General features: G+C 52.9%; 1 long non-coding RNA gene across 1 annotated transcript; it reads right to left on the bottom strand.

Moving 5' to 3' along the window:
- Positions 1–3,396: 3,396 nt before the first annotated feature.
- Positions 3,397–5,822, bottom strand: LOC123836957 (uncharacterized). The gene is made up of 3 exons (XR_006789127.2): positions 5,698–5,822; positions 3,802–3,885; positions 3,397–3,711 (listed from the first exon to the last, which is right to left on the bottom strand). It is a non-coding gene; the product is annotated as an uncharacterized LOC123836957 (long non-coding RNA).
- Between the last annotated feature and the right edge of the window lie 4,118 nt (positions 5,823–9,940).

Consider the following 9,940-nt stretch of genomic DNA (forward strand, 5'->3'; position numbering starts at 1 on the left):
AGCCCCTGAGAGCAGGAGTGTGTGGGCACAAGGTACTGTGCCCAGCCCAGCACCAGCCACCGGGAGGCTCGGGAGCGAGGGTCTCTTAGAAAGGGTGCAAACTCAGCTTCAGTCACAGTACCTTGAAAAGACCTGGGTGGAAAGTCCCCTCCAAAGTCATCTGGTCCAGCCCCTCATAACTTGCAGTTTGGGGTAACCTCTGTCTCAACACCTGCAGCGGTGGATATCCCTTCATGTATTCATTCACTCATTCCTTCACCCACTGCTCCTCACCCAGCCGTCTTCCATGGCTCAGGGGCCAAGAGGCAACCCAAACCATTCTCAAGGATCTGGGCTAAGGCCTTAACAAATAGAGTTGGGGGGGGGGGTTGCTGCCAGTCACCCTTTCTGGGCCTAGCACAGCGCTAGGTGGAGGTAAAAGATCCCGACCAGCAACACCACCCCACATTTATGTTGCACTGGGGCACTTACACACCACTGACACACCCCGGTGTTCATTTCAGACTTCAAACCCCCATCCCAGGTGGTGTTGGCCCTGCTCACTGGGGGCAGCTGAGGCCCAGAGGCAGAATGCCTTTGCAGCTGGGAAAGGGCTGGCTTCAGGACACAGCCTGGGTAGCCGTGCTTCCAGCCCAGTGCCCACCTCACACCCCCACTCCCAGCCCTCCACCAGCTGGGGTTCAAATGTGGGAGATAGGCTTTGCCCAGGGGAGAAGAAAATGTGATTTAGGTTCCTAGCCATAAAAATAATAGTACAGATGAGTCAGAGGCCTGCTGGGTCCCAGACACTCTGCTGAATTTGTTAGAAGCAGGGGAGTCAAGTGTGGGACCCAGAACTCCCACTACCCCTCCTCGGGGGCCAGGCCTGCAGCGGGGGCGAGCATAGTTAGCAGGCGCGCGCGCACGCACACACACACACACACACACACAGAGCCCAGGTGGCGTGAGTCCCTGCACGTCCTAGGAGACGGGGTGTCCCAGCCCATTCACTCCCCTCTGATAACCCAGCAGCCTCCAGCAGGACAAGCACGTACCTTCAGGCTGGCCACCTCGGGCACATGCCAGGCCAGCTGCCAGGGCCCAGATCTCCAGCCCTGCTGGGCCCTAGAGCATGACCTCCCTGGCTCACCCTGTTCAACCTCAGGAAAGTGAGTGACCCCAAGGGATGTGAGGCCCGGAGGCCCCACCCAAGCCCCTCCTCGGGGCTAGGCTGTGCAGCAGGGCTGGAGCCTAATGAGGAGCCTCAGGGATCCCTGTGGCTTCGCGTCAGCACCCAGCTCCCGGGTGCGCTCCAGGGAGATGCAGAGTAACAGAGAGACACCTGGAAGGGCTAACAAGTCTCTAGCAGGAGAGAGGGCAGAGGGTGAGGGATGGCAGAGGGGAAAGTAGGGGTGATTCTGGGAAAGGTGTCTGTGTGAGGTCAAGGTTTGGAGTCAGGGAGAAGTATAGAGAGGGTTTGGCCAGGGAACGCTAACAGGGAATGCTAACAGGAATTTAGGAAAGGGAGGACCCGTGTGGGCATAGGCAGAGGAAATGGACTCTGGAGTGGGCACAGAGCTGGCTTGGAATCCTTGTCCTGCCGCTTATAAGCTGGGTGACCTGGGGCAGGTGGCTTACTCTCTCTGAGCCCCTTGGCATAATAGTACCCACCTCACAGATTTGTGACAAGTAAACGAAGTAAAACACTGAGCCTAGAGCCTAACACATGGGATCTGCCCAACTGATAGGCGCTGTTGCAAGGAAAATGCAAAAGACTCTGAGAGCAAACCCTGAAAAAGAAATCAAGCCTGCCCTCAGTCTGGTAGAAAGGGGAATTACAGAGCAGAGAGCCCAGGGAGGTCCTGGGGCCATGGACCCAGGGCAGACTCCCCTCAGTGCCCTTGTACTTGAAGGGTATAGGCGGTGAAGAAGAGGGTAAGACAGCCATTCCTGCCATGTGGCATCATTCTGGGGATTCTGAAAGGTCCTGGGAGAGTTCTCTCCACCCCAGGCCCTCCTCATTCACATGAGGGGGCCTAGGTCCAGAGAGGAAAAGGAACTTGCCCAAGGTCACTCCAAGAAGGCAGATCTGCTAACCCCCCAGCCAGCCTCCTTTCCCTTGTGCGTCACCCTGGCCCCTGTTCAGAAGAAGAAGCCAGGGGCAAAGACCCCTCAACTCCATGAAAGGGAAAGACCTAGAAATCATATTCCCTGGAAATAAAGATGAAAAGTTCCACTCCCATTCCCACTCAGGGCTTTAAATAAGACCTTGCTGAGGACTGGAGAATACTCATGCTGCCTCCGAAGCCCAGACCAAAGGCACCTCCTCTGGGAAGCCCTCCCTGACCAGCAATGGCAGTGGTCCAAGTTGTGTTCCAGAGTGCCCTCTCTCTGAGGCTTCCATCGAGCCACATCCGTGGTCAATGGCTGTGTTTTTTTCTCTCCACTGAGCTGAAGTTTTTGAGGCCAGGGGCAGGGTCTTAATCAAGTTGGAGGGCTGAGGGCCGACATCATGCTCCAGCCTAGTGCTGGTAAGTGTGAATGAAGGAACCAGTTAGACCCAGACCCGTCAGGGGCAAGGGCACCCGAGAAGTAGGAAAAGGCTCTGGGGCAGCTGCTGTCCTGTTCTGGCCAGTCCCTCCCTCCCCCGTGCCTGAGCCCCACACTAAGAGCGAGTTCCTGGTGCAGGATGTACCCTGTCCCGGATGCCTGGCATTTACCAAAAGGGCAGAGACAGTGAGAAGGGTCTCACCTGTGCCATCCACTCAGAAAGGAGCCGGGCGGCCGGCAGGAGGGAGAGGAGTTAGGTTTCAAAGTGCCCGAAGAGGACAGAGTGATGGCGGAGGCTGGCCATGTCAGAACCCACCAAGGATTAGCATCTAGACCAGATGATACAAGAAGCATCTACAGAGCAACGAGAGGACTGCAATCCTACCCCCAAACTGGGCAAGAGACATGAACAGGCAGTGAAAGGAGACAAGACCCCAAAAGCAAACACGCATGAGAAGAGGTGCTGAAAATCACCAGACACCGCTTACTTCCAAAGGATGGGCAAAAATGAGAGAGCTGGAGGAAGCCCAGCCCCGGCGGGGGTAGGCTAGGGGGCGCACCATGGACTCAGGTGGCCATGCTCCGTCAAATGAAACACAAGGTGCCCTGTGACCCAACAGCGCCACTCATGACTGCATCCCAGGAGTCTCAGCCAGGTCCCCACAGGCCAGGCAGGGGGAGCCCCGCAGTTTGTTCCCACGAGGGGGGCGGTGGGCAGAAAATTGTGGGGATGCACATCATGGAATATGGCACAGCAGTTTGGAGTACTGAGGCTAGATTTTTAACACAGCACTGAGTGAAAATTACAACACAAGGAACACAAGGACATTCACCAAAGTTAAATTTTTTTTTTTTTTTTTTTTTTTTTTTTCAAAACAGCAGTGCCCATGTGCAGGAAACATACAAATGGAAAGAGCCACATCCAGTACTATGAGGGGCAGAAAGGTATAAACACACAAGACAGGCCAGTGAGGCCCACTAATTGCAGCTAAGGGCCACAAAGGGGGACGGTCCCGAAGTCCTCAACGCAGTCCGCAGATGGAACCAGGAGCCCCATGCAGACGGGTCAGAGCCAGGCTGCCCACAGAGGTTGCCCCTGCCCTCCATTGGTAGACGAGGCTCTTGGCCAAAGTCAATCCACCGCACGCTCAGAGCCCATCCGGCTTGGGCATCTTTTGTGCCCTGGAAATGGAAGCAGAAGGAACCTCAAACCCAGAGCCATGGGGCTCCCCTGAGCTGGCTACAAGGAGGAAATGAGAAGCAAGTCCTTACCTTCACAAACGTCTCTATAATTAAGGGATTTTGGTCCTTTTCCTGAAGGAGAGCCTTTATCTTTAGATGCACGTTCAGAAAAATCTGTAAAACAATATGCAGCCTGAGGTGTTCTTCCAAATCACCTAAGGGTGGGGCCGGCGGGGGGGAGAATGGGCAGGGGGTTGATGAAACCAGATTGGCCATGAGTTGATTGCTGCTGAGTCTGGGGATGGGTGTACGGTAGTTCATTATGCTTTGTTCTCTACTTCTGTGTGAGTTTGCCAGTTTCTCTAATAGAAGCTTAAAAGGGGCGCCTGGGTGGCTCAGTCGTTAAGCATCTTCCTTCAGCTCAGGTCATGATCCCAGGGTCCTGGGATCGAGCCCCACATCGGGCTCTCTGCTCAGCAGGAAGCCTGCTTCTCCCTCTCCCACTCCCCCTGCTTGTGTTCCCTCTCTCACTGTGTGTGTCTCTCTCTCTGTCAAATAAATAAATAAAATCTTTTAAAAATTAAAAAAAAAAAAAGAAGAAACTTAAAAAAAGATAATGTTCCCAATAAGAGAGTCTGAGACTAGCCCCCGACCTCAGGGAGCCCCCAGTCTGATAGGAGAGACGCAGCCCCCTGCCCTCTGAGTGGCCAAGGCCTTCCTGCGTCTTCTCAGCCTGCCTGTCGGGCCAGGGGCCACGTGTAGGACAGAGGCATGGTCCTGGCCCCAAGGGCTGAGCTCCCAGACCTGGCCCTCGCCCCTGAGGCCCAAGGGTCAGGCACTGGTATCGTATATAAGCAGACTTGCTTCTGGTTCTGGCTCTACCTGCTTGTGGCCTAGGTTCCTCACCTTAACGGCACCTGCCTGGAACAGAGGAAATGCCCCCATGAGTCCAGTTATTATAAGGGTTTTCTCATCTGTAAAGTGGTGGTGATAATACCGTCCCTGCACAGAGGGTTACAGGGTTTTTGTTTTTGTTCTTAATTTTACTTACTTAGAGACAGAGAGAGGGAGAGAACATGAGTGGGGGGAGGGGCAAAGGGAGAGGAAGAGAGAGAAGCCCAAGCAGACTCTGTGCTGAGCACAGAGCCTGATGCGGGGCTTGATCTCACAACCCTGAGATCATGACCTGAACTGAAATCAAGAGTCGGATGCTTAACCGACTGAGCCACCCAGGCATCCCAACAGGGTTTTAATGAAGTAAAGTATGTAAAGTGGTCAGCCTGGTGCCCGGCACACAGTAGGTGCGCAACATTGGCCATTAGCATTACGACTGCTGTCAGGACCAGCCCCGACCAAGCTGTGAGCTCCTTAGGGGAAAGAACCACATCTTGTTTATCACTGTCTATCTCAGCATTTTGCACAGGGCTTGGTACACAGTAGGTGCTGCGGGTTTTAGGTCAAGTTCCCCAGAAGCGGATCCTGAGATGGGGATTCCCAGCTCAGTGGTTTCCTAAGGCAGTGCTCCCAGGGGACGCTGAAGAGGGACTGGGGGAAGCAGGGTGGGCCAACAAGGGTTCAGAGGCTGGCTTTAGCCTGTCCCACAGGGGACTCTGGGGTACACGTTATACCTCAGGATCCTCCCCATGCCAGGCAAAGGAGCTGAGCCCTCTCTCACCTGCACCCCCATTGTTGGCTAAGGGCCACTTCAGGGGGTGCAAACTTCCAGGCACTTCCAGTTTGGTCCAGTAGCTGAGTACAGTCTGTAGAGAGAGCCCACAGAAGGGAAAGCACACAAAGGCCGGGGAGGGTGCACAGAAATGGAAAAAGGGCCTCAGGGGATCTGCTACACTCCAGAAATATCTTCTTGGTTGACTGGAAACCAGTCCCAGCCCAGCCTCGGAAGGGTCACGGATCCCTGAGGCACGCAGGGTGGTGGGAGGTAGAGAGGTGCAGACAGCCAGGCAGAAGGCAACAGCTCTAACTTACCCTGCAGAGTCCCAGCTGGTCAGAGCCAGGAGGGTCCCCCGAGCGGCAGCCTCTCCCCTGCCTGAGCAAGGATGGGACCGGGGCTGCCTGACACAGTCTCGAGAGTCCCCACTGCATGTCTGGCACAGGAGCTTAGTTCTTCACATGAGTCACTCATTTCACCCTTACAACCACCCTAGATGGTATCCCGATTTAGACACAAGGAAACTGAGGCATGCAGGGGGCAAGGGGCCTGCTGGAGGCCCCCCAAAGAGTTAAGGGCAAAGATGATTCATGTCATTAGTCATTAGGAAAACGCGATCAAAAACCACAATGAGATACCATTCCACACCCACTAGGATGGCTATAAAAAGGAAAATAACCAGTGTTGGCAAGGAGGTGGGGAAATTGGAACCCTCACACGCTGCTGCCGAGAGCAGAGAATGATGCAGCTGCTGTGGAAACAGTCTGGCGGTCCCTCAATAAGTTAAACATAGACTCGCCATATGATCCCAACAATTCCACTCCTCATATGTACCAAAAGAATCGAGAGCAGGTGTTCAGACGAAACTTGCACAAAAATGTCATAGCAGCACAATTCACAATAGCTAAAAGGTGCAAACAACCTAAATGTCTGTCAGCTGACAGGTGAAGAAAGGAAATGTGGTATATCCATACGATGGAATATTATTCGGCCATAAACAGGAACGATGTACTGACGCGTGCGACAACACGGACGAGCCTTGCAAACACCATGCTGAGTCAAAGAAGCCATCACTGAAGGCCACATGTTGTAGACGCCATTTGTATGAAATGTGCACAGCAGGCAAATTCAAAGAGACCGAGTAAATGGGCGGTCGCCAGGGGTTGGGGGAGGAGGAATGGGGAAGTTTAAGTTTTAAAAAAAAGTGACTTAAGGGCAGGGCCTGGCGAGACCCTTCCCTCCACGGGCCTGGGGGCGGCCGACACCGAGTTAGTCGCAGCATTTCAGGACAGAAAGAATAAATAAAACACACTTCTACCGGACGCTATGCTGACAAATTTGGGACTCTAGTTGATTTTAAACATCTCTGTCCCTCGGCCCACTGGAGAAATAAAGGCTCTGGCCTTGAATTCAGACAGACCTGGATGTAAATACTGACCCCACCCCTGGCTCTGTGATCTTGGACATCCACTGTGCCTTCCTGGGCCTCAGTTTTCTCATCTGGAAAATGGAGATACGAAGAAGCATCTCTCAGGGGGCCTGGATGGCTCAGTCGCTGGAGCGTCCAACTCTTGGTTTCAGCTCAGTCACGATCTCAGGGTCATGGGATTGAGCCCCACGTCGGGCTCCACACTGAGTGTGGAGTCTGCTTGGGATTCTCTCTCCCTCTGCCCCCTACCCCCGCTCTCTCTCTTTCTCTAAAATGAATAAATAAATCTTTTAAAAAACAGTGACAATAAATGTTTTAAAAAGCAGCAGCATTTCTCCATGTTGCTGGGAGAATTCAGTGAGTTCACACGTGTGGAAAAGCCCCAAGCATAGTACCTGACACACAGTGAGAGCTCAGCGAAGTCTGCTCCCTCTCTTCCTCTCCTTCTGCACCCACACAGGCCCTTGACGTGGGTCCCGACCAGATTTCACCTGGATAAGCACCTTCCCAGAGGTTGCACGCACGCACACATACACACACACACACACACACACACACCCAAACACCTAAGCCAACAATTCCCAAGAGCTGGCTCCTAACCATGGTTTCACCTGTCCGCAGCCCAAAATGTTGGTGTAAGAATGCCTATAAACCTTTCCAGAGAAAGATTATTCTTTCTTTCTTTGTATTAAAATTTTCATTTTTAAAAAAAGATTTTATTTATTTATTTGAGAGAGTGAGAGAGAGAGGGAGGAGCAGAGGGAGAGGGACAAGCAGACTCAATGCTCAGTGCAGAGCCGAACATGGGGCTCGATCCCACAACTCTGAGATCACGACACCTGGGCGGAAACCAAGAGTGAGACGCTTAACCTACACTTAAGCCACCCAGGCGCCCCCATGTTCATTTTTTAGGATGTAGTAATAAGAAATTAATTTTTTAGGGGTGCCTAGGTGGCTCAGTCGGTTAAGCGTCTGCCTTCGGTTCAGGTCATGATCCCGGGGTCCTGGGATCGAGGCCTACATCGGGCTCCCTGCTCCACGGAAGCCTGCTTCTCCCTCTCCCACTCCCCCTGCTTGTGTTTCCTCTCTTGCTGTCTCTCTCTCTCTCTGCCAAATGAATAAATAATATCTTTTAAAAAAAAAAGAAATTAATTTTTTAAATTATCCTATGTCCTTATTTGACAAATTAAGATGCCAGCAACCCTTACATCAGTTCCCAAAATGACTTTTTGAAATTTTATTGGTAAATCCTCAAATCTGAGAGCACAGCCCTGCCTGACCTGCCCCTCAAGTCTCCCTCTTTTTTTTTTTTTTTAAGATTTTTGTTTATTTATTTGACACAAAGAGACACAGCGAGAGAGGGAACACAAGCAGGGGGAGTGGGAGAGGGAGAAGCAGGCTTCCCGCAGAGCGGGGAGCCCGATGCGGGGCTCGATCCCAGGACTCTGGGATCATGACCTGAGCCGAAGGCAGACGGTTAACCGGCTGAGCCACCCAGGTGCCCCAAGTCTCCCTCTTTTGGCAGAGGGTGAATCCTGCTTCACTTGTTCAGCGGGTGGGAGGATGGTGGGGCCCCTGGGGTCCATCCCTACCAGAGCGGCTCTCTCCAGCCCCTGGTCCCCACATCAGCTGACTCCCACATCCTCACAGGTCAGCCTCTGCTTACCAAGAGACTGCTCCCTGCATCCTGGCACCAGAGGCCTGTCCTCCAGCAATGAAGGGGGTGACATGGAGCCATAGCACCTCCCATTTACCAGACCTCTAGTTTGGCTTAAGAAGGGACAAGCCATGTTCAGGGACCAATTTTCTTGTGAACCAAATGAGACTTCATTAGACTATGTGGAGCCCACTCATCCTGAGCAATTCACAGCCCAAGTTCTTCTACCTGGGAGGGGCCCAGGGTCAACACTGGGACCTCTTGGCCCTCTGCAAGTCTCTCAGGTTAGACCAGACCATTCTAGATGCTACAGCCAGGACTGTACCCCAAACTCCTCACTGAAAATCCTGGTTTGGGCTTGGAAGCAAAGCAAGAGCCCTGCCTGGGAGGCACTCCTACTCTGGAAGATGCCAGGCTCAGCCTGGCATGCACTGGAAGCCATCAGGAGACCATGAGGAGCTGTGAAGAGAAAAGAAGGGAGGAGAACAAGGATGGGCAGACAGACAGCAAATATGGACTAAGGGCCTACCCTGGGCCAGGCCTGGTGCTCTGTGTGAAGAATACAATCATGACAGAGACATACTCCCTGCCCTGAGGGGCTCCCCGATGAGCAAGCAGAAGGGGTGAGGCCAGGGCTAATGCATTGAGTCTGGTCATCTTCCATAATCCCAGAGACAAAAGCTTCATCTGCAAGAGTTCAAGAGCTGACAACCAAGGCAAAAAGTAGGAAAATTCTTTAAGCAATTTTTTAACGACTTTATTTATTTATTTGAGAGAGAGAGAGACAGAGATAGCAAGCGAAAGAGAGAGAGAGAGAGAGTGCGAAGGGGGTGGTGGGGGGAGAGGAAGAAGCAGGAGCCAGACACGGGGCTCAATCCCAGGACCCTGGGACCATTACCTGAGCAGAAGGCAGATGCTTAAGGGACTGAACCACCCAGGTGCCCCAAAAAAGTAGAAAATTTTAAACTGGGGAAAATACACAGAAGGTGGGACAAAGCAGAGTGGAGCCGGCGATTTAGGGGGTGGTTGCAGAGGGCCTCTCTGAGGAGGTGACATTGGAAATGAGGTGGAGAAGAAGAGCATTCCAGGTAGAGAACAGCAGATACGGAGGCTAGGAGGCAAGAAAGGACTTTATGTTCAAGAATGAAGAGTGGGGGGGGGGAGGGAGCCCCTGTGTGGCTGGAGTGCGGCCAGCTACCTGGACAGGGACTGGAGACAGGTCAGGCAAGGCCTTGCAGACTGGGGTGAGGAATTTGGGTTGTGTAATGAGAGCTTCACCTGCATTTAGCTGATAAGAAAACTAAGGCTCAGAGAGGTAAATTACCTTGCCCACAGTCACACAGCTAGTGAGTGGCCAAGGAAGATTCCTCCATGCAGTCTGGGGTCAGAACGCACACTTCTTTCCTCTACCTGCTGAACAGGAACTGGGCGGCCTGTTCCAAAATGCAGTAACTGGAAAGGGATTAACGACAGC

The sequence above is a fragment of the Mirounga angustirostris genome, unplaced genomic scaffold (assembly GCF_029215605.1).
Source record: "Mirounga angustirostris isolate CCGP_5_RB_7025 unplaced genomic scaffold, mMirAng1.0.hap1 SCAF_8, whole genome shotgun sequence".
Taxonomy (NCBI): Eukaryota; Metazoa; Chordata; class Mammalia; order Carnivora; family Phocidae; genus Mirounga; species Mirounga angustirostris.